The 25,493-nt window shown below is 34.1% G+C and overlaps 1 long non-coding RNA gene across 1 annotated transcript in view; it reads left to right on the top strand.

Annotated features, from left to right (window-relative positions):
• LOC123384597 overlaps positions 1–25,493 on the top strand; it is a 191,288-nt gene that overhangs the window by 147,816 nt on the left and 17,979 nt on the right. Inside the window, exon 2 of the long non-coding RNA XR_006595932.1 lies at positions 1,461–1,566. This is a non-coding gene — a long non-coding RNA (uncharacterized LOC123384597). The remainder of the gene's footprint in view (positions 1–1,460; positions 1,567–25,493) is intronic.

Here is a 25,493-nt window from a genome sequence, read left to right as displayed (position 1 = left end):
CTGGTGCTCTTGGGAGCCCCACGGATATTGTTGAATGTATAAATGAATTAGTAGTAAAGACATAGTACGATATGAAAAAAGAATTAACTTATGAATATATAAAACTGGATATATCTTCTGTAATTGGATTTAGGTAAAGATATATCATAAAAAAGAATTTTTATTCATTTTTTGTGAATAAATTGGGGCTTTTTCCATGATTTGCCTTTAAGCCCATAGCCAATTATCCATCATTCTCTTACATTGCTCTTTGCTTGGTGGCTTGTAAAACTTCTTTGTATATGAAGGAAATGGCTTTTCACTAGTCACATGTGTTTTGAATACATTTATTTGTCTCTTGCATTTTTACTTTGTATATGAATTTTTAATGGTTTATGGCTTTGTTTTTATGACTACTCTATGTTTCTTATTTTTGAAGTGTTTATTTTGAGAGGGAGAGAGAGAAAGAGAGAAAGAGTGGGGGAGGGGCAGACAGGAAGAGAGAGAATCCCAAGCAGACTCCGCACTATCAGTGCAAAGTCCCACACGGGGCTCCATCCCAGGAACCCGCAGATCATGACCTGAGCTGAAATCAAGAGTCAGACACTTAATCAGCTGAGCCACCCAGGAACTCCTTATGACTAGGTTAGAAAGGCTCTACTGGGGTGCTAGGGTGGTCAGTCGGTTAAATGTCTGACTTTGGCTCAGGTCATGATCTCATGGTTCATGGGTTCAAGCCCTGCATCTGGCTCTGTGCTGACAGCTCGTAGCCTGGAGCCTTCTTCAGATTCTGTGTCTCTGTCTCTCTCTGTTCCTCCCCTGCTTGTGCTCTGTCTCTTTGTTTCTCCAAACTGAATAAAATTAAAAAAAAACAGGATTATTTTTTTTTAGCCATATTTTTTCTTGTAATTGTTTGGTTACTTCTGTTAATGCTTTGATCCATTTGGTTGTTTTTTTAAAAGAAAGAATAAAGTAGGGATTTTAATTTTTCTGGTTTTCTAGATACTTTCTTTAAATAGTTTCCTTTAATTCTTTATATTTAGTTTTTTTGTTCCTGGATTCTGAACTCTTGAACTACATCTATTAATATTTGTCTATTATATTAGAAATAAGAATGGTGATTTTAAATAAAATTGGAGTTAAAAAAGTTAAAATGTGATTTTGTAAGAATTCATTTTAAGATGCAAAGAAAAAGGGATAAACTGTAAAATACTATACTTACATTTTTTAACCCTATAAAATTAGCCTTGGAGTTTTGCAGCTAGAATGGGAGAAGGCATATTGTAATACCTTTACCAGCAGAATTTATTGCTGTGTTGTGTCTGTTCTAAACTGTTCAAATATGAAGTGAAAGTATTTATATATTCCTATACAAAAAATTTTATTTGGAGTTCTATATGGGTTTCAAATTTATAACAAAAATGTCAAGTAATTGATTTCCTTATTTCCTAAATCTTTACCTTCCTCTCTTCCCTCCCTAGTCATTCACTGAAGACTGGTTAGTAGATTTGAATTTGAACCAAAAGTGTGAGAAATGCTATTGGAGGATGTGAGAGAACCCACTCAGCTCTATAACCTGGATTGCAAGTAAGATCCCTGAAAACAACTTCCCCAGTGGCCTTATTTTACATGACTTACCTTGTTTTAACTTAGAATATATTTGAGATAAAAGGAAACCCAAATCGCCGGAGATATTGGGGTAGAATCAAATGTAAAAACGTCCAGTTAAAGGAGCTGGTTATCATGGAAAAACACTGTGATATTCTGACAGGAATATAGGGGAAAATGGTAGAATATTTATTGGAAAAACTTGGCGGCTTTATACATTTCATACTGAAATGTATTCAACTCTTTGTGATGGAAACACAAATTTCCTTAGGTCTTCTCCATAATATATAAAAATATATAGTAAAAGGAGTGTACTTCATCAAATTCAACATATCATTTTTTATTAAGATGTATTTGTGCATGATTTCAGTATGGAACAATGCCTTCTTGTGCCTTAGGGATGGATGTTGCCTAGAAAGCATCCTTATCTTTATTAATTTATTTAAACTATTAATAATATTAATAATTTCTTATGCTTAGCCATCTCTCCAGATCTATTTCCTTGCTGATGCCTAATTTCTTCCAAAGTCTTAGGAAGGATAATTATTTATTTTTTTCCTTTGACTTTATCTCCTCCCCCCTTCCTTTTCTGAGGCGAATCAACAATGCTTACATGAATTTTCTATTCCTAAGGTGTTCTTGAGATTATATCCAATCTATAGACTGCAACTTGCACATCAAATCAGAAAGACAAGACAAATTTGAAATATTAATTAATGTATAATACATTAATATGTGCGTTAATGGCTAAATTCATTTTAAAACTTTATAATAACTGGGGAATTATTAATAAATCATGAATGCTGATAGTATTTTGAGATGCAGAAAGGCAGATTAAAAAAAAGAACCAGTGACTATAATAAGAGAAAGTCCACAAAAGAATATAAATGGTTTTATATCTTGGTTTCAACAGTCATTTTTCAATAGTTTCACAAGGAACTATCATTTTTTTTAAATGTCAACAAGAAAAGTAAACGTCCACCTGCTTGCTTACTCAGTGCCACAAAACTCACCATTAATCTAATAAACAGCAGTTCCCTGGGCTGGAAAACTTATTTAAAATCTTTCTGAGGCAAATATCCTTTCATGATCATAAATCACTTTCTTTTGAACTCTATCTGAACTCAAATTAGCATAAAAATATTGAGATGAGCTCTATTTTATAACTCCTGTGCATGAAGTGCCTTATCTAGATATTTTAATCTTCATTTCATATATAAAATACTGGCACCTTAATAGCAGTTAACATAATTTTAAGCAACAACAAAGCCATAAGAGTGCTTCTCTCACTTGGATTTTCGGTTGTGACCAGTTTGTAGTGTTTTTTTTTTTCTTTTCTCTTTCCTATAGATATGGAAAAGGATTGCATTTTCTTAAATTCTTCAGATTTTTATTCTTAATATCATTTTATATTTTTGAATTTCTAAATAAAATAAAATTTGTGAAGTTAAGGTTTCTGATGCATTACTAGGTAATTGAGATAGAAACTGAAGTTAGGAAGATTTTTATTTCAACTTTATACAACACCAGGTTATGTAAAATAATACTACTGTAGAAGTGTTATTCAGTGGTTGTTTTTGAAATTACCTTAAAATAAAAGATAACTGGAATCACATACGTATACAAACATACAGACACACACAGACATCTCTATGAATGTAATGGCTGACCTAAAATGACCATAACAATTATAACAATACAAGAGATTTCCTTTAAAACATAATCCATCTCTCAGTATATATACGTGTGTGTGTGTGTGTGTGTGTGTGTGTGTGTGTGTGTGTGTGTGTATACGAATACATGTATGTAGACATATAAATATAGGTCATAATTTTTAACAACAACTCCATTCTGTGTCATATCTAACTTTATACAGTGCTAGTTCTTTTGTGACTTTTCATTGGATCAAACATATTCATGGATGTGGTACCAGAACTGGCTTCCTTGCAGAAATTTGTATTATATCGTTTTTTCTCTGAAACTGGAGCAAATGGTAATGGCTGCCTTGATGCTTCATTCCTGAGATTCATCTATATTTTGTTGTTGCTGCTGCATTATTAACTCTTAAAGAAACCTGACTCAGCTGCTCAACCTTCATCTGTTTAAATAGGCCTTCTGTTGTCAGTTTTCTAATCAAAATAAATCCAGCCTAGCTGTTGGTAAAATCGTCTATTTCTTTCCATTTTGGCTGTCAGAATTACTCATTTTCCATGAAATTTTAACTATATATATATGTGTGTGTGTGTGTGTGTGTGTGTGTGTGTGTGTGTGTATGTGTATACATGTATATATATATGTGTGTGTGTGTGTGTATATATATATATATATATATATGTATATATATACACAAAAATCCTGTGTGTTTACCTCAGCGCAAAGGAGTTTATTTTTTCTAAAGTAGTGGGGACTAGAACTTAATAGAAATTTAATTAAGGGAAGCAACTGATGCTGGCAGAGCCTTTGTATTATATATGTTTGTAAGTTATAAGACTTATGGAATTTCCTTTGACATCTAATACTAATACTGGCTGCTTCATATTACAGATGACATTTATGTATATACATATAACATATATATATGTATATACATATAATAGTTATATGTATATACATATAATATTTATATATATATACATATATATATACATACATATACACACACAGCTGCAACATATAACACATACAAATTTTATTTTTCAAAACATTTCTTTCTGAAAAACAGAATTTACTCTAGACATTATTCTGAAATTCATTTGCTTCACCTGAAAGTATATACTTGATATACTTGAAACTCATTCTAATTCTATTGATTAAAAAATAAATATATTAAATTTATCAAGCACATGTATGTCTAAATACACACATCTTGTGTATAATATGTATATTTGTGAGTATATGCATATATGTGTATAAATGATTTTAGGTAAATGAGATTATGTTACATAACTGTATACTAGATTTCTTAATGTTTATTTTCAGGGAGAAAGAGAGCAAGTGGGGGAGGGCAGAGAGAGAGGGAGGCACAGAATCCAAAGCAGGCTCCAGGCTCTGAGCTGTCTGCACAGAGCCTGATGTAGGGCTCGAACTCACGAACCATGAGATCATGACTTGAGCCCAAGTTGGATGCTTAATTGACTGAGCCACCCAGGCACCCCTATACTGGATTTCTTAGAGCAAATATTTTTCTATATTATTCTATTTTCCATTTCTTTCTTCTTTGTTGATTCTCAATTTATAGTTCCTGTTCATCTCACCCATATGGATGAGCCGCCCATAGGGATGTTGTTTACTCCTTCGGTGACATTTCTATGCACATATAACTCTTGATCCAGAGGAAAAGCTGAAATCTACATTTATCAAATGGGTTCTAGATGGGAAACTAACCATAAGAGGTTCTCGCGTGATATTTTAAAAATGGCTGGTTTTTTGTTGGCTGCAGGTATAGAAGATCATATAGAAAGTTGTAAAAGGTACAGCTGCTCACACCTGAGCTTTTGTGAAGCACCAACTTGGGAATTCAGGCTCATAAAATTAGTAGCAGCTTCTCTGATTACATAAGCCGCTTATTGCATTTATTGTTAGCACTTCATAAATAGAATCTAGAGTGTCTTATATTTTCAACATACACACAAACACACATAGGAAGTTCATCGTTGTTAGTTTCACAAAAATATTCCCAGCATTGATTAGATTATAGGTCTCTTGATCTTACTTTTCTCACTCAACCATTCTTCATCCTGTAAGTCAACTGTTTGAGTTTTAATATAAGATCTACAGTGTATAATGTGTTTGTGCTATGATACAGTCACCCCTAATGGGCATTTATTTTCATTTTGTTTTTTAAACCATTATTCCAAAACACATATTAAGCATCATTGTAAGCATATAGTTGCGTCCTTGACTTCTATGAATATACCCTGATAATGGATTCATGGTGTGTAGGTGTATGTGTGGGGCTTATTGTATTTTAAAAAATGGCGCCAGATTGTTTTTGCAAACGTATTACAATTTAAGTGTCCACCAGCAATAGGTAGGAGTGTCTACATTCCTTCATTCCCACACTCACTAAGTTATCTTTTTCAATTTTATTCCCAGTGTGATGGTTATGACTAATATCACCCTCATTTTATTTCTGTGACTCTTTGTGACTTTGAATATATTTTCATGAGTCAGTAATTTGAATTTGATGTTTAATGAATTTTCTATATATTTTCTTGTTTTTCCTTTTATGTATTTTTTTTTTTTTTTGGTGAGTATTTCAGTGCTTCTGGTATAGCTTAGAAATAGTCATTTATCTGCCACTGGCATTCAATTTGTTAACTAAATTATTTGCTTATTGATTTTTGTTATCTTCTGTTATGGAAAACTGTATAGTCAAAAAAAAATTTTTTTGGGGTGAGTAAGTAGTCCCTTTAACCATTTTAGTGTTTAATTTCATAATTATTTGTGGCTTATAAAAATGACTTTTGGAAAGTACAAATAAATGAGCACTGAAATAATATTGCAACAAGGTATAGTCTGAAGACAAGATGGGAAAAATGCTATTCCTGGATTAACTTCATAGAAACCCACAGGTCTTAGCTATTCATATACAGAATTAGATGGTATACTGCTACTTATTATCATGAAAATATAAACATTGCTAGTGGAAAACACATAATTCTCTTGGAAAAACATATATCAAAATAACTCAGTTCAAAGAGCGTATGTGACAAGCTTCATGGACAAAGCCATGTTACAGGATAAACCATTCATTTCTGTTTGGGGATATTAGGGTAAGTTTTATGTCAGATTTTATTTAAAATGGCAGGCTGAAGAACAAGAGTGCATAGGTAACTATGAGAAACTCAATTATTGTTGGTAATTATGAAAACAAAATTTTAGATGGAAAGTTCCTAATAGAACCTTTATTACACAGTTATGCAAATTACATTTCTCTTACCTCATATCCTCCCTGAGAAAAGTATTTCATACTTAACGCTATTTGTTTTTTCAGCTTTAAAATTGATAACAGTGACCTGAATTTCAGATAATTTGAAAAATATCTGCTTTTATACACAATTCTGAACATAATTCTATTCAAATATTAAATAATCTATAAATAGTATTATGTTGATGTAATTATAGTAGATTTTTATATTTGTTTAAAAATATGTTCTCTAGTCACCATTTTAAATATAGCATAATAATAAATTTTACTTATGTGTATCACTGTTTGAGTTGGAAAGCTATATAAAATTCCATGTAGGTACATCAGGAAAAAATTTTATATATTTTTTCAAAATATAAACATGTAATCATTTTAAATAGAAAATACATTTTAAGTGTGATTGATTTTACTGAGGTCTCCCATTCATATACTTACAAAAAGATTTGTTTTTATTAACTTTTTAATGGTACTCATTTAATGTTTTCTTTTTTATAAATGTAATGTTTTTAATGTTTATTTTTGAGAGAGAGACAGACAGAGCATGAGCAGAGGAGGGGCAGAGAGAGCGGGAGACACAGAATCTGAAGCAGGCTTCAGGCTCTGGTCTGTCAGCACAGAGTCTGACAAGGGGCTTGAACCCCCGAGATCACAACCTGTGCCGAAGTTGGACTCTTAACTGACTGAGCCACCCAGGTGCCCCAGATTTTCTAATAAGATTTAACATTGGCTTAAAATTTAGGCTAATATTTAGAAAAATGTTACTAATGAAAATTGTCCTCTAATTTCCCGTGTTTAGTTCTATATTTTTTAAGAGAAGAAGCAAAGCATTTTGATGATCTGTCACTGAAATTGAAAGTGAAAGGAAAGTTCTGCAAATTAGTTCTAACTTAAAAAGATTTCAACAACTGTATTAAATGATCCCAAAGAGTTCAAGCTAGAGTTCAAATTCTACGAATTTCATTAAGTTTGTGCATACTGAGTATGTGCACAGAATAATTAAAACACTACCTTTTGTTTTTCTAGAAAATAACAAAAGGATGAAATGTGCATGTAATTTGGGGGAGGCTGACTGGTCAATTTTGTTCTATTAATTGAACACCAAGTGGAAACAGAGACTTGACATAAAACTGAGGTCAATCCCTTTTCTGTTGATTATGAAAGGTTAAGAATTTATATAAGAAAATAGTTTTGTTCAGTCCTTTGAGAAAAGGTATGAATTTCATATATTTCTAATAAAACATTTTACTTGACTATGTCACCTTGTGGATTTGCTATTTTTTCATTTTAATATATAGAAAATTATCCATGTAACTTTTTACTTTTGTGTACTATTCCTAAATTTGATATAGTTACATTAATAATGGAATTAGCATTTTGAAATTGATATACTTCAAAAGATTTTATTAACCTATAAGTAGTGTAGGAAATTTATGTGTTTAATATATACTGTAGCAAATGTTATTGTTTTCCTCAAATGATAACTCCCTTTAGTTGTAGCCATGTTTTTTACTTAGTATGTATGGAAAAAAAGGACTAAAATTTTTACCAAGTATGAACAAAGTTCATACTTAAAATCAACTATTCTAGGCTACTTAAAGCAGCAAAAAAAAAAAAAAAGATGTATTAAAGGATATTCTGTAGGGTGGAGAAACTTTGGAAGTACAGGGGATCAGGTTTGTAGAATGCATAGCCAGAAACTGTGGTACAAATAGTTCATAAGTCCAGCCGCCTTCTTTTAGGATCATATAGAACCAGCTTTGTCAAGACTGGGTATGGGGTATCTCTCCTTCTGTAAATTGATGTGTCTCTGACCCCCACTCTTCCTCAGCTGATACCACAAATGATACCTCTTTCTTCATGTCACTCCCTTTGAAACTGAAATCTCTCATGTAGGCTGAACACAGATCGCATGCCTGTGTCATAAGTGCATGGTATTCTGGGAAAGCAAATGCATAGGTTCTTTCTTGAGGTGAAATTTGCAAAGTGGAAAACACTGTGAACACATAAAGGATATTCAAATGGTGAAAGAATGAAAAGCATCCACTAGCAATGAAAAAGTAAAACCATACTCTTAATCAGGCAACCTAAAGTTATTTATTCTAATAATATATGTGAAGTAGCAAACTAGTTAGACAGATCTTTTTTTTTCTGAGATATTACTTGAGTTATGAAGTTCATGAAAAGAGATTACCTCATGGCGAATGGTTGACACAGTCATTCAAACATGGTAAAAAAAAATATCGAACTTCTTCCTACTATCAGTTTTGTGATTTACAAGTTATAGTAATAAAACAAACTCTGTTTTATACATAAAGACATTGCAGAGAGAAGAATTTAGCACAATGCCTTCCTTTAGGGATCCAATAAATCATGACTAGCTAAAGAAGCAAGAAAACTAAAGAAGCAAAATGCAGTATGTTTGTTATTAAGAGAATAAGTTTGTTATTAATTAGCAAGCTCAGAATATGGTTGATTGATTTTTTTTTTCTACAAGATGCCAAATACCAGTAAGAGCCTTTTTCATCCCTCATCTGAAAAACTGCTCTTAGATAATGCAAAAAAACTTCAGTGGAATAGGAACGTGACTCCTTTAGTTGACCCATTGTAGCTTTACAATCATGGATCTCCTTTGTGTATAAGGAGTAGAAAATTATCCAATATGGCAGTGTGTATTCAAATCACCTCCTGGATTGTATGTACACACAATCTCAGTTTCTGTAGTGCAGACCATTATCTAGATTTCATCTTATATATTAAGCGAGTGCCTCCTTCCCCCAAACCATTATTAGACCGAAGGGCAAATTGATGACAGTTTTGAGGAAAACAAAGGGCAAGAAAAACATAAGAGATAAGTTTGTGCCAGTGATATAAGGCAGTCAACAACACGTAAGTAGACAAAACATACAATTTTAGTTTAATAAAATAAAATGATACACAAAAATACTTTTTATAATATGAACAAGGTACTATGGAGTTATACTGAAAAATCTAAAACATTGCTAACGTATATGTAAAAGGTAAAATTACAGATTTTGGAAGTATGACTTATAGTGACAGGAAAGTGACACTTGAGTACAAATTGTCAGTTACAATGATGCGAAGTTAGAAAAATACTGGAGGAGTGCAGACATAAAACAGTTTAGTAGTAGACTTTCTTTGTAGTTGTGTCTCTAAAACGATTTGTTCTTTTCCTCTGATAAAATCCATTAAATACTTTAAGCATCAGTTTTTTACCCTATAAATTAAAGGGTTTAAGTGAGGTTATTTCTCATCTTGATTTTACATAAATTAATTCTTTCACATACTTATTAATTCAGTAACTTTTTCTTGAATTTTAAATCATAATAGAGCAAAACAAAGCAATATGCGGGTAGGCAAATATGGAAAGAACATAAATGCAAATTGTGGTAAGTTTTATGAAGTGGGTAAATGGGGTGATGTGACATTTATTACTGAGGAGGGATTGGAGAAATTGAATTACTTTAGATATGAAGATTTTGGATAGCCTCTCAGAGAAAGTTATATCTGAGGTGAGATTTGAAGGAGGGGATGGAGATAGCAATGTTAACAAGGAAGACAGACGGTTTCAAGAATCACTAGCTTAAGGGCAATTGTGCTGAGCTGGGAAAGAATCTACCCTGTTTGAACAGTGTGAAAAGGATGCCAGGCATATACTGATTAAGCTCAGTCGGTTAAGCATCCGACTTCAGCTCAGGTCATGATCTCATAGTTGGTGAGTTCCAGCCCCGGGTCCAGCTCTGTGCTGTCAGTTCAGAGCCTGGAGCCTGCTTCAGATTCTGTGCCTCCCTCTCTCTCTGCCCCTTCCCCACTCATGCTCTGTCTCTATCAAAAAATGAATAAACATTTAAAAAATTAAAAAAAGGAAATTTTGTAACTCAGATACTCTGGTTTACACGTGTTGAATTTGAGGTGACTACATGACACACCCATATAAAATTAATTTTGTATTTGGATCTATGAGTTTTCATCACATGAGTTATTTTGTGATGAAACTATATGTTTAGGAATTTCTAGAATCTAGATAGCATTTGTAATGATGGCATAAATGGGCTCCCCCAGGAAGTATGTGTTGGTAATGATGAAAAGAACAAAGAATTAACCCTGTATTAAACCACAGTTTAGAGATTGAGGAAGTACTTCCAGCATCAGATTGAATAGATAAAGAGCTTAGATACTATGACTTTGTCTTTACAGCAAGAAAGTTTGGAAAAACTAAGAAAATAGCACTTTCTTGGGCTCATCAACAAATTTAGGTTGCAGGGTAACCCCCATCTCAAAATATGAGAGAGAAGTACATCCAGAGAGAAGCAGCAACTGCTTATTTGAGGAATTGCTGGAGACTGGGTGTGAATTAGAGTACAGTGAGAAATTCCTAGGGGGCCACCACATATGTTTTTGGGCTTTCGCTCAAAGAACCCACCAGGTTCTCATAGTGAGGATCCAAGAAAGATCCCCTTATGGCAATCGGAGGGGAAGAGTAGCCATTGTAAAACATGCCTAGAAACTTCTCTGTAGCACGTCTACTCTATAGGAATAAAGGATTTTATCAGAGCACAGTTCTGAAAACTTATATCAGCAGGTGTATAGGAATTCCTTCCCACTCAAGTCCCCTCCAAGCTTCCTATCTAACCTACAAGGATAGAGAAACCTTGTCAATAGGGACTGTGGATCAAAGGAAAGGGACTGGGAAAGCTGTAGACAGGATAGGTAGGGAGTATGAGGCAAGAGGAAATAAAAGCTCTATAAGAGGGGAGCAGAGGGGAGAGGATCAGAGACACTCCTTAAGGCCAGTTTCAAAGTATAGAACCACTGAAGTCTGGGCAACTTTGGAGGATTGGAGGATTCTAATTGCAAAACTAGAGATCATTCCCCACTGTTCTCAACCCTCCTGAACACACTACACCACCTTGTCAAGGCAACTCCAGGGTAACAGTGTATGTCAGCTGAAAGAACTGTAAGTCACAAACTCCTACCAAACATCAACTTATAGAGAAGCACAACAACTTAAAAGACATTACAAAAGGCAAGAAAAAGCAGAGTATGAAGAAAAAGCAATCATCAGAACAATACTCAAATATGATGCTGATGGAATTATCATTTGGGGAATTTAAAATAAGTGTGATTGATGCATTACTATAGGTTCTAATGGAAAACATAGACAGCATTCAAGAACTGATTGTGTAAGCAGAGAGTTAGAAACTCTAAGAAATAAACAAAGAAAATGTTACATATTTTTAAAAAGTAACAGAAATGGAGAATACCTTTGATAGACTCAGTAGTTGACTTAACATGCCAAGAAAAATATCAGTTAAGTTGAATACAGGTCAATACAAAGTCAAAAACTACAACAGAAAGAGAATGAATAATAAAAATAAAAAGAACAGAAAATAACTATGGGGCAATATCAAAGGATGTAGCATATGCATAATTAGAATACAAAAAGGGTAAGAAAAAGGGTAAGAAAAAGGGTAAGAAAAAGGGTAAGAAAAAGAAATATTCTAAGAAGTAGTATCAGAAAACTTTGCAAAATTAATACCAGACACCAAACTACATATCTAGGAAGTTCAGAGAGCACCAAGAAAGATACATAAATCTATACTACAGTTCTACAGGCCTTTACCAGGGTGACTGTGCATTGGGAAAAAGGAAATCATCAGACTTTAGGGGATTTTTGTACACGGGCTCTGAACCAACACTTTATTCCAGGAAACCCAAAATGCCTTCGTGGTCCACCCATGAGACTAGGGGCTTGTGGAGGTGACCAATGGACTTACAGCTCAGGTTTTTCTCACAACAAGAAAACGACTGTACTGTACGACTTTGGGAGTCGTACAGTAGACCCCCCAAACTTATTCTGTGGTTATTTCCCCAGTTCTGAAGTAGAAATATGTGAGAAAAAATTATGATAGACTCTAGGCTAGAGAATTTTTGTATATTTCTTATGCTATAAAGGGACAACAAATACCAAAGTCACTGCTCACAGTCAAGAAATAACTCTTCAACCACTAAACTAGAGATCATATCTCAGCCTAGATTTCTTGGCAGTTTGAATTTATAAAATTAAAGGTTTGCTAAAATGTTGAGCACTTGAACACAAGTAGAATCTCTTTCTTCCTTTTACTTTCATTATGGTCCTTAGTAAAAGAAAGTATATTCATCCAATTTTAAACCATAATCCCTTAGGGGCGCCTGGGTGGCTCAGTCGGTTGGGCGTCCGACTTCGGCTCAGGTCATGATCTCGCGGTCCGTGAGTTCGAGCCCCGCTTCGGGCTCTGTGCTGACAGCTCAGAGCCTGGAGCCTGTTTCGGATTCTGTGTCTCCCTCTCTCTCTGACCCTCCCCCGTTCATGTTCTGTCTGTCTCTGTCTCAAAAATAAATAAACGTTAAAAATAATTTTAAACCATAATCCCTTAAAGATTCCTTTATTAAATGATATTTGGATTTAGGGGCACTGGGGTGGCTCAGTTGGTTAAACATCTGACTCTTGATTTCAGCTCAGATCATGATCTCACAGTTCGTGAGATCCAGCCTGGCATCAGGCTCTTATGCTTGGGATTCTCTTTCTCTCCTCTCTCTCTGTCCCTACCCGGCTCATGTGCTTGCTCTCTCTGTCTCTCTCTCTCTCAAAATAAATAAACATTGAAAAATAAATAAACATGATATTTGGTTTTAATACATGTTCACAAATGAATCTCCACGTTTAGTGCAGGCTGAGTATTGATCATCAGTAATAACATCAGGTTCAATGAGTGACTAGCAAACTATACTTAATATATTGCTGCTGGAAACTTTTTTTATGTGTTTATGTATATATGTATGTATGTATGTATGTATTTAGAGAGAGAGAGAGCATAAGCATGCATGTGAGCAGGAGAGGGGCAGAAAGAGAGAGAGAGAGAGAGACAGACAGACAGACAGACAATCCCAAGCAGGCTCCACACTCAGCACAGAGCCCAACACAGGGCGCAATCCCATGACCATGAGATAATGACCTGAGCTGAAATAAAGAGCCAGATGCTTACCTGACTGAGCCACCCAGGCATCCCACTGCTGGAAATATTTATGAGAAGATTAAGTAGAGACAATAGTTACAGTGACCCTAAATAAAAGAACAAAGAATGATTAAGCATGCTTAATAACTAGAAGTAAACACTTAAATGGATTACAATCACCATAGTGTTTTAATAATTGACATTCATGCTATATTTCTGTCATTCACATGCATATGTATCTAAGGCTTATGCAGGCATTTCTATAGCTTAATGGGAAACAGTTCGATGAAAACTTAAGAAAGCCTCAACAGCCAATGTAGAAGTCTTATAATGAATATTTTATAAAGCTTGAATAGTCTCATAATTTTCTACAGTTCTAAAAATTAAAATTAACATTCCTACACAGGCTAAGTTGTAAAATAGCTATTCAGTCAAATTTCTTGGAGATATTAACAGAGCAGAATCTTTTCTTCTTTGAAATACATCATTAAGATTTATTTAAAATGGAATATTCCCTTTGGATTTAATTTGTTTCAAGAGACAGACAAGTAGCCTCATTAGTTTTTCATATATATTATCAATTTGAACTAAGCTGTTATCTTTCAAGGGTCATAATAGGAGAAGGTATTTAAGTGGTGGTGGGTGGGAATGATTCTTATAACAATTTTGCAGACTACTTTTCTCCTGTATGTTAGCCACTGTTATCACTTAGTTTTTTTTTAATTCCTTTAATCCTTACAAAAGCTTTATGAAATAATTATCCATTTGTAGACTTGAACACCAGCATGGTGGTGCAACTGGGATTCCATCTTTGGCTGTCTACTCCAGAGGCTCTGTTGTTAACCATCCCTCAGTCGAGCAATCTGCCCCCCAGTTCTTGTTTCCTTATAAAAACATCTAATTGGGGGCGCCTGGGTGGCACAGTCGGTTAAGCGTCCGACTTCAGCCAGGTCACGATCTCGCGGTCCCTTAGTTCGAGCCCCGCGTCGGGCTCTGGGCTGATGGCTCAGAGCCTGGAGCCTGTTTCCGATTCTGTGTCTCCCTCTCGCTCTGCCCCTCCCCTGTTCACGCTCTGTCTCTCTCTGTCCCAAAAATAAATAAATGTTGAAAAAAAAAATTTAAAAAAAACATCTAATTGTATTAATCTAAAATCCACTTCAAAATTTAATATTGAGTATTATCCAACAAATATAAGACTTATTTTCTAAGAATGAGGAGTGCATATTTTTTCCTTCTGAATAACTAAAATAATAAGTAAACTCTAAAATTTGCGTTAGTTTTATTTTCAGCCAGCATGTTTTCTTACCATTTCATGTGATATATGTTTCATGCTTTTTTGGAATTTTGAAAATTTGAATTTCTCAATGTCATGGGAAGTCATATTCATAAATTCCTTAATATTAGTAAAAACTAAAGTTTAAAACATGTTCTTAGCCAAACTTTTGTAGAGAAACCTTGAAGTAAATTTCCAATTAATACTTGGAAGGTCAAGACAACTTAGCTGATTTTTTTTGCTGTCAGGTTAAACATGACAAAGAGAAAAGAAAATAATCTTTGAAATTAGCCTAAGTATACCATTCCAATTTACTTTATTTCTCTTAACAGACTAAAATCATATCCAGAAGATGTTACTAAATCTTATTTTAGAAACCTGCATTTTACTTATCAAATAAAAGGTGATGTTTTAAAACATGAAAATATAACACAATTTTAAAATGTTAATAGATAAGTTGATTATTGATAGTGAGACATACCTAAGTAAAAACTAATAAGATTACTTTTAAAATATTATGAGATTCTTGAACTTTTTTTTTTTTAATTTATTTACTTTGAGAAAGAGAGAGAGAGCACGTGGGAGGGACAGAGAGACAGGGAGACAGGGAATCCCTAGCAGGCTGTCCATCAGCATGGAGCCTGATGCAGGCTTGAACTCACAAACCATGAGTTCATGACCTGAGCTGGAATCAAGAGTCAGATGCCTAACCTAGGCATCTGGGTGAGCCACCCAGATGACCCTTAAATTTATTCTTAAAATCCATTTCCCTTGACAAGTTTCCAAAGGGTAATTGGGCACAGTCTGGGTGCCATGAAGTTTGGGGTGCGCAGTAAAGTTATGCTAAGAATTCCTTGGTATCTTGTATTTTGCTTCCTATAGTCATAAGGTGAATCAACTAAAAATTTGGAAATCAGATTTTCCTATAAATCTCCCAACACTGTTGGACAAGCTCTATACCCTAAAAGTCAGAGGGCCAGGAAATATAAGACAGCTGACTCATACAATTTCTGACATTTAAGCCAAATCATCAATGCCACCAGAGAAGAAGAGTGACTTCTATCATATCCCAGAATTAGAGTCATCTTCTATGGAGCAAAATCTAGTAGGTAAAATAGGTGTGGAAATCTGGACAGTTTACTCATGGACTGACTACATATCGCCCTAAAAACTAAAATACCAAAGATGCCCTAAGACACAACTCTTCCCCAGAAATCCTTGAACAGTGTAATCCCTACTATTTACAACCTACAATGTTTCCTTATACATTTCACCTTCTGACAACTGGACAAACTTCCAAACCTCTATCCTGTTTTCTGTCAAAATAGAGATAACTAGTCCATGTTTGCTGTCTCTCTGATAGCTATTTACTCTATTTGAATGAATGTTAATATTCCCATTGTATGGGGCGCCTGGGTGGCTCAGTCAGTTGAGCGTCCGACATCAGCTCAGGTCATGATCTCACAGTTTGTGAGTTCGAGCCCTGCGTCGGGCTCTGTGCTGACAGCTCAGAGCCTGGAGCCTGCTTCAGATTCTGTGTCTCCCTCTCTCTGCCCCTTCCCTGCTCATACTCTTTCTCTCTCTGTCTCTCAAAAATGAGTAAACTTTAAAAAAAAAATAAAAAAAATTCCCATTGTAATAATACTAATATTTTGAGGGACTCTTATAACCAAGATAAAGGGAAATAACACCTATGCATTCTAATTTTTATTAACCTTTCCCTTCTTCAGCTGTGTTCCGAACTGGTCTTACTCTTGTGTCTCATCTATATTTTTATGTTTTATAGTATCTTTATGACCTATACAATTTTCCATTAGTTAACTGACTTAATATGTACTAAAACTTTATCTTATAATTAATGCTTCCAATAAATATATTTCTCTTATGATCAAAAGTATCCCAGTACTGCTAACTTATGTAGACATATTCTGTGGTTTCCATGAATATCACAACCTTAAAGCAACACAATCTTAATAAAAAACTTAGCACAGAGCACAACACATGGGCATAAAACACATTCATGGGACTCCTAGGCTCATATCCTTGCTCCCACTCAATTGGGCAACTTCTATATAATACAATTAGAGTTTCCACCTATCAGTGCCAACTTATTTCTAGGAATCATAATCACTGAAATGTACATTTTAAAAGATATTAAGGAATATGTGTCTTTCATAAACATTGTGATGTACTTACTTTCAAATGTATCTTCATTTGAAGTAGCTTATTTAATTCATCCCATAATTTTATCCATCTATTTTGTTATAATTTCTAAATATTGCTTGTTTTTCATCCTATTATCTTTATAATTTCTCAAAAAGGGTAGTCTTTTCTACTCCATACTCTGGTGAAAGTAGAGATTATCAGCCACTTTTCTAATGCACTAACACATAAAGTTATAGACACAAAAGTTTTCCTTACTGTCTTAAGTATAAGACTTAACTGGGGTGCCTGGGTGGCTTAGTTGGTTAAGCATCCAACTCTTGGTTTCGGCTCAGGTCATGACCTTACGATTTGTGAAATTGAGCCTGGTGTGGGGCTTCATGCTGACAGCATGGAGCCTGCTCGGGATTCTCTCTCTCCCTCCCTCCCTCCCTCTGCCTCCTCCCCTGCTCACTCGGGCACATGCTCTCTCCCTCCTTCTGCCCCTCTCTCTCTCTCTCTCTCTCCCCTGCTTGCTTGGGCACATGCTTTCTCTCTCTCTCTCTCTGTCTCTCTCTCTCTCTCTCTCTCTCCCCCCCAAAAATAAGTAAACTTTAAATAAGACCTAACTCAAATATTAAATACACAATATTTAAATAATTTCCCAGTTATTACTGATGGTTTATGTTGGCCTAGGTTTCATAGCCACACTACCAATTATCCTTTATACATACACATTTGTCTCAAGAGGTGATGGTTCTTCCAGTGCTTTGCATTGCTATAGAAGAGTCTAGAAGCTTAGTGTCACTTTTACCACAGTCCTTGTAGACCAAATTTCCACTATTTGTACTGGAAATGAAATATTCCATGTGTGATTGCTGGTATCTCTTTGTTCTGAGAGCCACAGAATATCTCAGAATGTGTTTGAAAATATTCTTCAATTTGAATTCTCAAAACATCTTTAAATGTCTGTAGGATGTATAATATTATCTTTGATTTTTTTAATATAAACATACAAAGCTGTAATATTACCCCCTTCTATCTACTACTTTATATATTAAATTTTTTGAGATCTTAATTTTTGTTATAATTTAATTAAAATCCTTTTTATTTCTCTTTTAGAGGTATATTGCTTAATTTCCAAATATAAAGTGTTTCCTAGATATAGTGCTATTGTTTAATTTTGCTGAGGTCAAAGAATATAATTTATTTTTTAAATTAAAAAATACATGTACTGAAACCTGTTTACAACAGGAATATAGTCTAAGTGAATGTTCTATGTACAGTCAAAAATAATGTTTATTGTGCTGATACTTGGCGAAGTGTCCTATAAATTTCAGTTAAGTCAATTGATAGTATAGTTCAGGGGAATCAAATCTTAAAAAGCTCCCTGAGTGATTTTGTTTCACAGCCAATTTTGAAAACTAGTAACGAAAGAAAAAAGAAGGCAAAGACAAAATAGTGTAAATTGAAAGGGATTTAAGAATATCACTCTGTTTGATATATAATGATAGATATGGAAATCTGAAGGTTTAAGAGAAGAGCAGGGAATAAATGTTATGTCAAACAGATTCAGCTGCTCACTTGGCTTAGTGGGGAGCATGAATACACCACTTATTCTGATTAAAAGTCATGTTCATCACACTCAGTGTTTCTTGGATGCCTGTTCCGTATGAAAATATGAAATCTTACATTTGATCAAAATTTCTTGTCTCATAAATTTCTTATCTATTCATTTAGGCTATGGTATTGCAAAATCAGTAATGATTTTTGGGAATTGGCAATCTGAGGGTGGATATGGCCCTTGGATAAATTTTAGTTGGCCTATTTAAAATGGCTTTTATATTATTTTCCTCCATTTCACCAATGTCTCATAAAATGTATAAATATGAGGGGCGCCTGGGTGGCGCAGTCGGTTAAGCGTCTGACTTCAGCCAGGTCACGATCTCGCGGTCCGGGAGTTCGAGCCCCGCGTCGGGCTCTGGGCTGATGGCTCAGAGCCTGGAGCCTGTTTCCGATTCTGTGTCTCCCTCTCTCGCTGCCCCTCCCCCGTTCATGCTCTGTCTCTCTCTGTCCCAAAAATAAACAAACGTTGAAAAAAAAATGTATAAATATGAATTGATAATTTTTTGGGAGTACCAGTATTTGTTACCTTCTTGAATATTAAAATAACTGCTGATCTTTAATTCTCTTCATTTTACTGTTTACTTAGTTGCTTATTGTTACTTATTAATACGTGGCAATAATTAATAATTTGTCAAAAGTAAACACCTACTCCATCACTTATTTACCATGAATTAATTTGAGGGCAATTTACTTAGCTTTCTGAGCCTAATATTCTTCATCTGCAATATGAGGGTAATAATATACATCATGTAGTATTGTTGTAAGGAGTAAATTATGTTAAGTATTTTGACTTGTATTTTATCTAGTTTAATCACAATTCAGTATTTTGTTATCATTTATGTAACACCTGACAACTAATTTTATTAGACTAGACTCATATGACATATTAACAAAGAAGGTTCTACATATGTAGTTTCAAGATTGGAAGTTCTTACTAATTTATTCATATCTCCTTTTTCTGTTCTTAGTTAAGAGTCTCATAAGAATTTGCTTGCCAATAACATCTAAACTCTCTTTAGATGATCTATTTCAACCCGTCAACATACATTCTGAAAGTTTGAGATTATGTTTAAACATGTGACATTCTTGCTTTAAAAGAGTGAACTGACAACATTTAGCTTTCACTAGTTTTTACAGGCTAGTCCAACATTGTCTTGCCTTATCTTCTGTAATTCTTTGAATACACTTTGAATATGCACTTTCTCGTACATCAGTTATTTATTTACATTTCTCACATTGTTTTTTCCTCCCTTTTCTGCCTATGAAAACTATCATCTTGAAAACTAATACTCTGCTTTCCATTTCTCCCTCATTTAGAATTAATCATTCTTTTATGTATCAATAGCATTCTGTTTATATTTCTAGGTATATATAATTATATATATAATAGATTTAAAATTAATAGTACCCAACCTCTTAGGATGACAACACACTTTATAACATTTGAGAGTATGTAATTCTGGTTAGGCAGAAAGATAGTTATCTGAGAGATTGCTTGCTTCAGAATCCATGCAGAGCTAAAGAATCAAATGGGTAAATGATTCCAGTCCATGGGGCTAATATACCTAGGTGGATGTTCTCTGTGCACTTGAATGTTCATTTCCTAATATTTGGTGAAGTGTTCTGTAAATTTCAATTAGGTTTTTGATAGTGTTGTCCATTGGACATTAGATATAAATATTTGTTAATGTTTCCTAAGTGATTATGTTGCACAAGGAACCTTAAGAAGTAATAAATATGCTAGTTAGGCAACTTTGGGATTTGGGAGGGCAGAAAATTAATGCAACTAACACAAATTATCAGGCACACTTGGAGATATCTTCTGATCATGAGGCTGATTACTACCCTCTTTATTCCTAATCCATTGATTTGTTTGTGGGGTGGCAGTGGTTATGTTGTGGTGTTTGGGGTAAAGAGTTGTCTACTATAAAAGGCAGTTGATTTGAGCAGGAAAGGTCCCTAAGAGATGCTCACCCCAAATGGTTGGGAAATATGTTGAATACGTATCACAATTAAATATATAATTATGAGTTGAGTAGGAAAATGGAAACTGCAAATTCTAAAATGGCTTTACTTACTCTATAAAGACTCATACTTATTTAAAGTGAATCAGGACTTAACTAGGGATTTTCAAAACAAAATAAAGATCTTTAAAAATAAACAAAGAATGGAGATGAAGTGAATATTTATAGAAGACTGTAAAATATGTGAGAAAAAAACCTGAGTTTCTAAGTCAAAAAAAGCAGTCATATGGTTGAAAATGAGTGAATAGAAAGATGGCAAGGTTAAGGCCTTCCTAGATATTTTAAAGACTGAGTTCATTAAGATATTGCAAATCATGGGTGCCTGGGTGGCTCAGTCAGTTAAGCATATGACTCTTGGTTTTGGTTCAGGCCATGATCTCATGGTTTGTGAGTTCAAGCCCCACATTGGGCTCCACACTGAAACACAGAGCCTGCCTGGGATTCTCTCTCTCTCTGTTCCTCTGCCCCTCTTCCACCCTCTCTGTCACTCAAAATAAATAAACTTAAAAAAAAATAGGTTGCAAATTTTATTGCCTTAGCAGTGAAATGCCTTAAGATTTTACCAACAACTATCATGTGTAAGTCCATTCTAGGTTTAAAGAAGGTGTGACTTTGAGAAAAATACAACTTGGAAAACTGAAGTATCAAAAGGAGGACCAAAAATATGACTTGCTTGGTACTAATGAAGGCAAAGAGTGTTTATTTTTAGCTTTTGTATTATCTATGAAAGAAAAATATTATGTATTTCTGTTATCATTATGCTTCCTTAAAGCTCACAGATATCCAGGACCCACCTTTAGGAATTCTGATTTGGAAAGATTGGGATTGGGCTTGAACATCCATATATTTAACAAGCTCTCTAGACTCTTTTCCTCCTCCTGTTTTTTCTTCTTCCTCATCCCTTGTAATTCATATTCCATAAAATTCATCCTTTTATACTTTATAATTCAGTGGTTTTAGTGTATTCATAAAGTTTTGCATATATCATCATAATATATTTCCAGAACATTTGTATTAGTAAAACAAACAAACAAACAAACAAAAAAACAAGACACACACACACACACACACACACACACACACACACACCACACAGAATTTTCGGTATCCATTAGAAGTCAGTCCCCATTTCCTCCTCCCCAACTGCCTCTGCAGTCCTCTAATCTCTCTCTCTCTCTATCTCTGGGCTTGTCTATTCTGACATTTCATAAGAATATAATCATATAATATGAAGCCTTTTATATCTGGATTGTTTCCCTTAGCCTAATGTTTTCAAAGTTCATTTATATTGTAACTTGCACCAATACATCATTTCCTTTTAATACTGAATAGTATTGCATTGTATGGACACTCCACATTGTGTTCATCCATTCCTCAATTAATGGATGTTTTTGGTGTTTTCACCTTTTGGCTGTTACAGAAAATGTTGCTAATTTTATTCCATTTTGATTGCAGGACACTCTTATGATGTCAGTTTTTTAAAATATATTGAGACTTCTTTTATGGGTTAGCATATGATATATCATGGGAAAAGTTCCATGTACACACAAGAAGAATTTGTGTTCTCTTTTTGGGTAGAGTGTTCTCTAGATGTCTGTTAGATCCAGTTGATTTATATATACATACATGTAGTATTACAACATACATACACACAAACATTTATGTAAAGATTTGAGAAATGGAAAAGGAATTTCACTTATGTTAAATTCATGTAGTCATCATATTACTAGGTCTAATAACACTTGAGAGGCACCTAGGTGGCTCAGTCAGTTAAGCATCGACTCTTGATTTCAGCTCATCATAATCTCAAGGCATGTGAGTTTGAGCCCTGCATCAGCCTCCACACTGACAGCATGGAATCTGCTTGGAATTCTCTGTCTCCGTCTCTGTCTACCCCTCCTCCACTCATAATCTCTCTCTCTCTCTCTCTCTCTGTCTCTCTCTCTCTCTCTCTGTGTGTGTGTGTGCGTGTGTGTGTGTGTGTGTGTGTGTCTATCACTATCAAAATAAACTTTAAAATGATAATAATAACATTTGGTTCTGATCAAACCAATTACCAATTATGGTCACTAAAGAAAAGAGGCAAGAGTGAGTATAATTACTTAATTATAATGTTAAGTGTAATGTTACATATAATGTTAAGGTATAATTTAAATGTGATGCATTTCAACAACAAAAAACACAAAGGCAAAAGACATAGTTCAGGGCTAAGATTAAACTCCAAATTTTGTTACTTATGTGAAAGAAAAAAAAATAGAATAGTTTTAGAGTAAGTTTTCCAATGATTTCATTTAGCCCACGTCCAATGTTTGTGTACTTCTTATAAAAAATAAGAATAAAGTTGGTAAATATGTAAAATTCAAAATTTAATTGTTTAGTACACAGATAAATATTGTGAATTATTGTGTGTTTCACTGTAACAAAACCAAGAATAAAATAGATTTAGTATATGCTTACAGATTCCCTTTAAGGTGTCATATAAATTTTTACATACATTCTCTCACTGCGTACCCTATGAGGTTTTTATCCTTGAGGATACTCCTTTAATAGTGAAATGAATACAGAATGCCTAAAATTGAGAAGAATCTAAAAACTGAAGAACCAAGAAACCCAATTGTGACAAATAACGTAGCCTCTATTTCTAGGGAAATATAATTTTTCTTTGTTTTGTATTCTGGCTTATATGTATCTACGTAACAGTTTTGAATTAGAAGTAAGAGTCTGCACATACAAGAGATTGGATAAAAAATGAATAATTTTGTTGTTACAAATACAAGAGTTATGGGGACTAACAAAAATAATTTTAAAATGTAACAATATACATAATATCAATTAATATATAATAATTCTTACTCTTACTCGGACAGTGTTGTTTACAAACAGCCCTCAATAACCCAGATGGGAAAATACAATATTTATCATCCCGGGAGATTAATACAGTAAGCATAATAGTTGGAAAATAAGTTGACTAAATAATGTATATAATAAGTGACATTTCTTGAATTGAAACATGGGTCCATCTCTCATGGGGCCATCTTAAGTATTCTACTTTAAAGCATCATGGTATACTCAAATCTAAATTGCAGGTTTACTATAATGTTCATATAAAGACACCCCTTCAACTGAATCATGTGCAAATTGAATTTTTTAACAGGTATGTATGGGAAGTTTCAGAAGTCCTACTTAATGTTTTATATTAAAGTATTTGGAATCCTGCATTTAACTGAGCTGTTTGATATTAATTAAAAAAATACTTTTGTATAAGTCTTACAGATGACATCTTTTAGATTTTTGTCCTAAATGTTCCATTCAGGATATTACTGTATAATCTTTTAGATATAGATTTCTGTTTTTTAGGTATTTCCTATACTTTGACATTATTCAACTTACTGAATGTTCTCTTATAATAGCATAAAAATAGCACTAAATACTAATACTCACACAACCAAAGCATAGCCAGATATTTTTACTTGCTACCATTTGTGAAGAATATTATTTGAATATTTTTGTCCATAATGGATATCACTTCCTTTGTGTACAAAAGGCAATGAAATGTGAGCGGTATAATGTCAAATTTGTCATAACAGACTGTTTCATGAATGAAGAGTTCATCCAAAATTAGCCATGTCACTTCACATGCATGAATAGCATAGACTGTTAAATAATGAATGTCCTCAGAAAAAAAGATCATATTCACTATTCAAATACATGTATGAATGATTTTACTCCTTTGTTTATTGCTGAAATTATTGTAGTATAGCACATTATAGTAATTTAATTTAAATAGATAATACAACTATAAATTCATTTCTTCTAAAGCATGCTTTAAAAACTGGTTAAACAGGGGCGCCTGTGTGGCGCAGTTGGTTGGGCGTCCGACTTCGGCCAGGTCGCGATCTCGCGGTCCGTGAGTTCGAGCCCCGCGTCGGGCTCTGGGCTGATGGCTCGGAGCCTGGAGCCTGTTTCCGATTCTGTGTCTCCCTCTCTCTCTGCCCCTCCCCCGTTCATGCTCTGTCTCTCTCTCTGTCCCAAAAATAAATAAACGTTGAAAAAAAAATTTAAAAACTGGTTAAACATATTTCTTCAATTCTCTGCTTGCTATGTGTACTAGAAGAGAAAATGGCAATTCTTAGAATTTGCCTTGAAAATTTGTGCAGTAATAAAATAGAATTGTGGAATAATAGAGCTTAAATGTATGTTTAAGATCATCCATTCAGCTTTTCCAAATTTTGCTTTGTTGAGTTTCAATTATCCTTCTCTTGTTTGTGGGTATGGGGGTATCTGCATAAGATATTTCTGATTTTTATCATTTTAGTAGTGGAATTGAAAAAGTATGCCTTGGATCCAAGGTGTTGGTTTGAGTTAAAACTCAAAAATATCCTTGACTTCCCTGAAAAAGATCTAAAATATGCCCAGGCACCAGGCAAAAGAAAACACATAGTGCTCGTAGGTGGAAATACATTCTTTTATTGGTGCTTCAGAATTTTAATTTTAAAATTAAATCAGACAAAAAATTACAGTTAAGATTATCAAAGCAAATTAATGCATTCCTCTGCCCACTTCCTCTCCAGTAACCCTCAGTTTGTTCTCTATACTTAAGAGTCTGTTATTCTGGTTTGCCTCTCCTTCTCCCCCTCAGTGTTCATCTGTTTTGTTACTTAAATTCCACATATGAGTGAAATTATATGGTATTTGTGTCTCTGGCTGACTTATTTCACATAGCACTAATACTCTCTAGCTTCATCCATGTCATTGCAAATGGCAAGATTTCACTGTATTTCATGACTAATATTCTAACACACACACACACACACACACACACACACACACACACACACTCCACCTCTTTTTTATCCATTCATCAGTCGATGGACATTTGGGCTCTTTTCATAATTTGT

Source organism: Felis catus, chromosome A1, assembly GCF_018350175.1.
Source record: "Felis catus isolate Fca126 chromosome A1, F.catus_Fca126_mat1.0, whole genome shotgun sequence".
Lineage (NCBI taxonomy): Eukaryota > Metazoa > Chordata > Mammalia > Carnivora > Felidae > Felis > Felis catus.
This window is presented reverse-complemented; position numbering and strand designations above follow the sequence as displayed.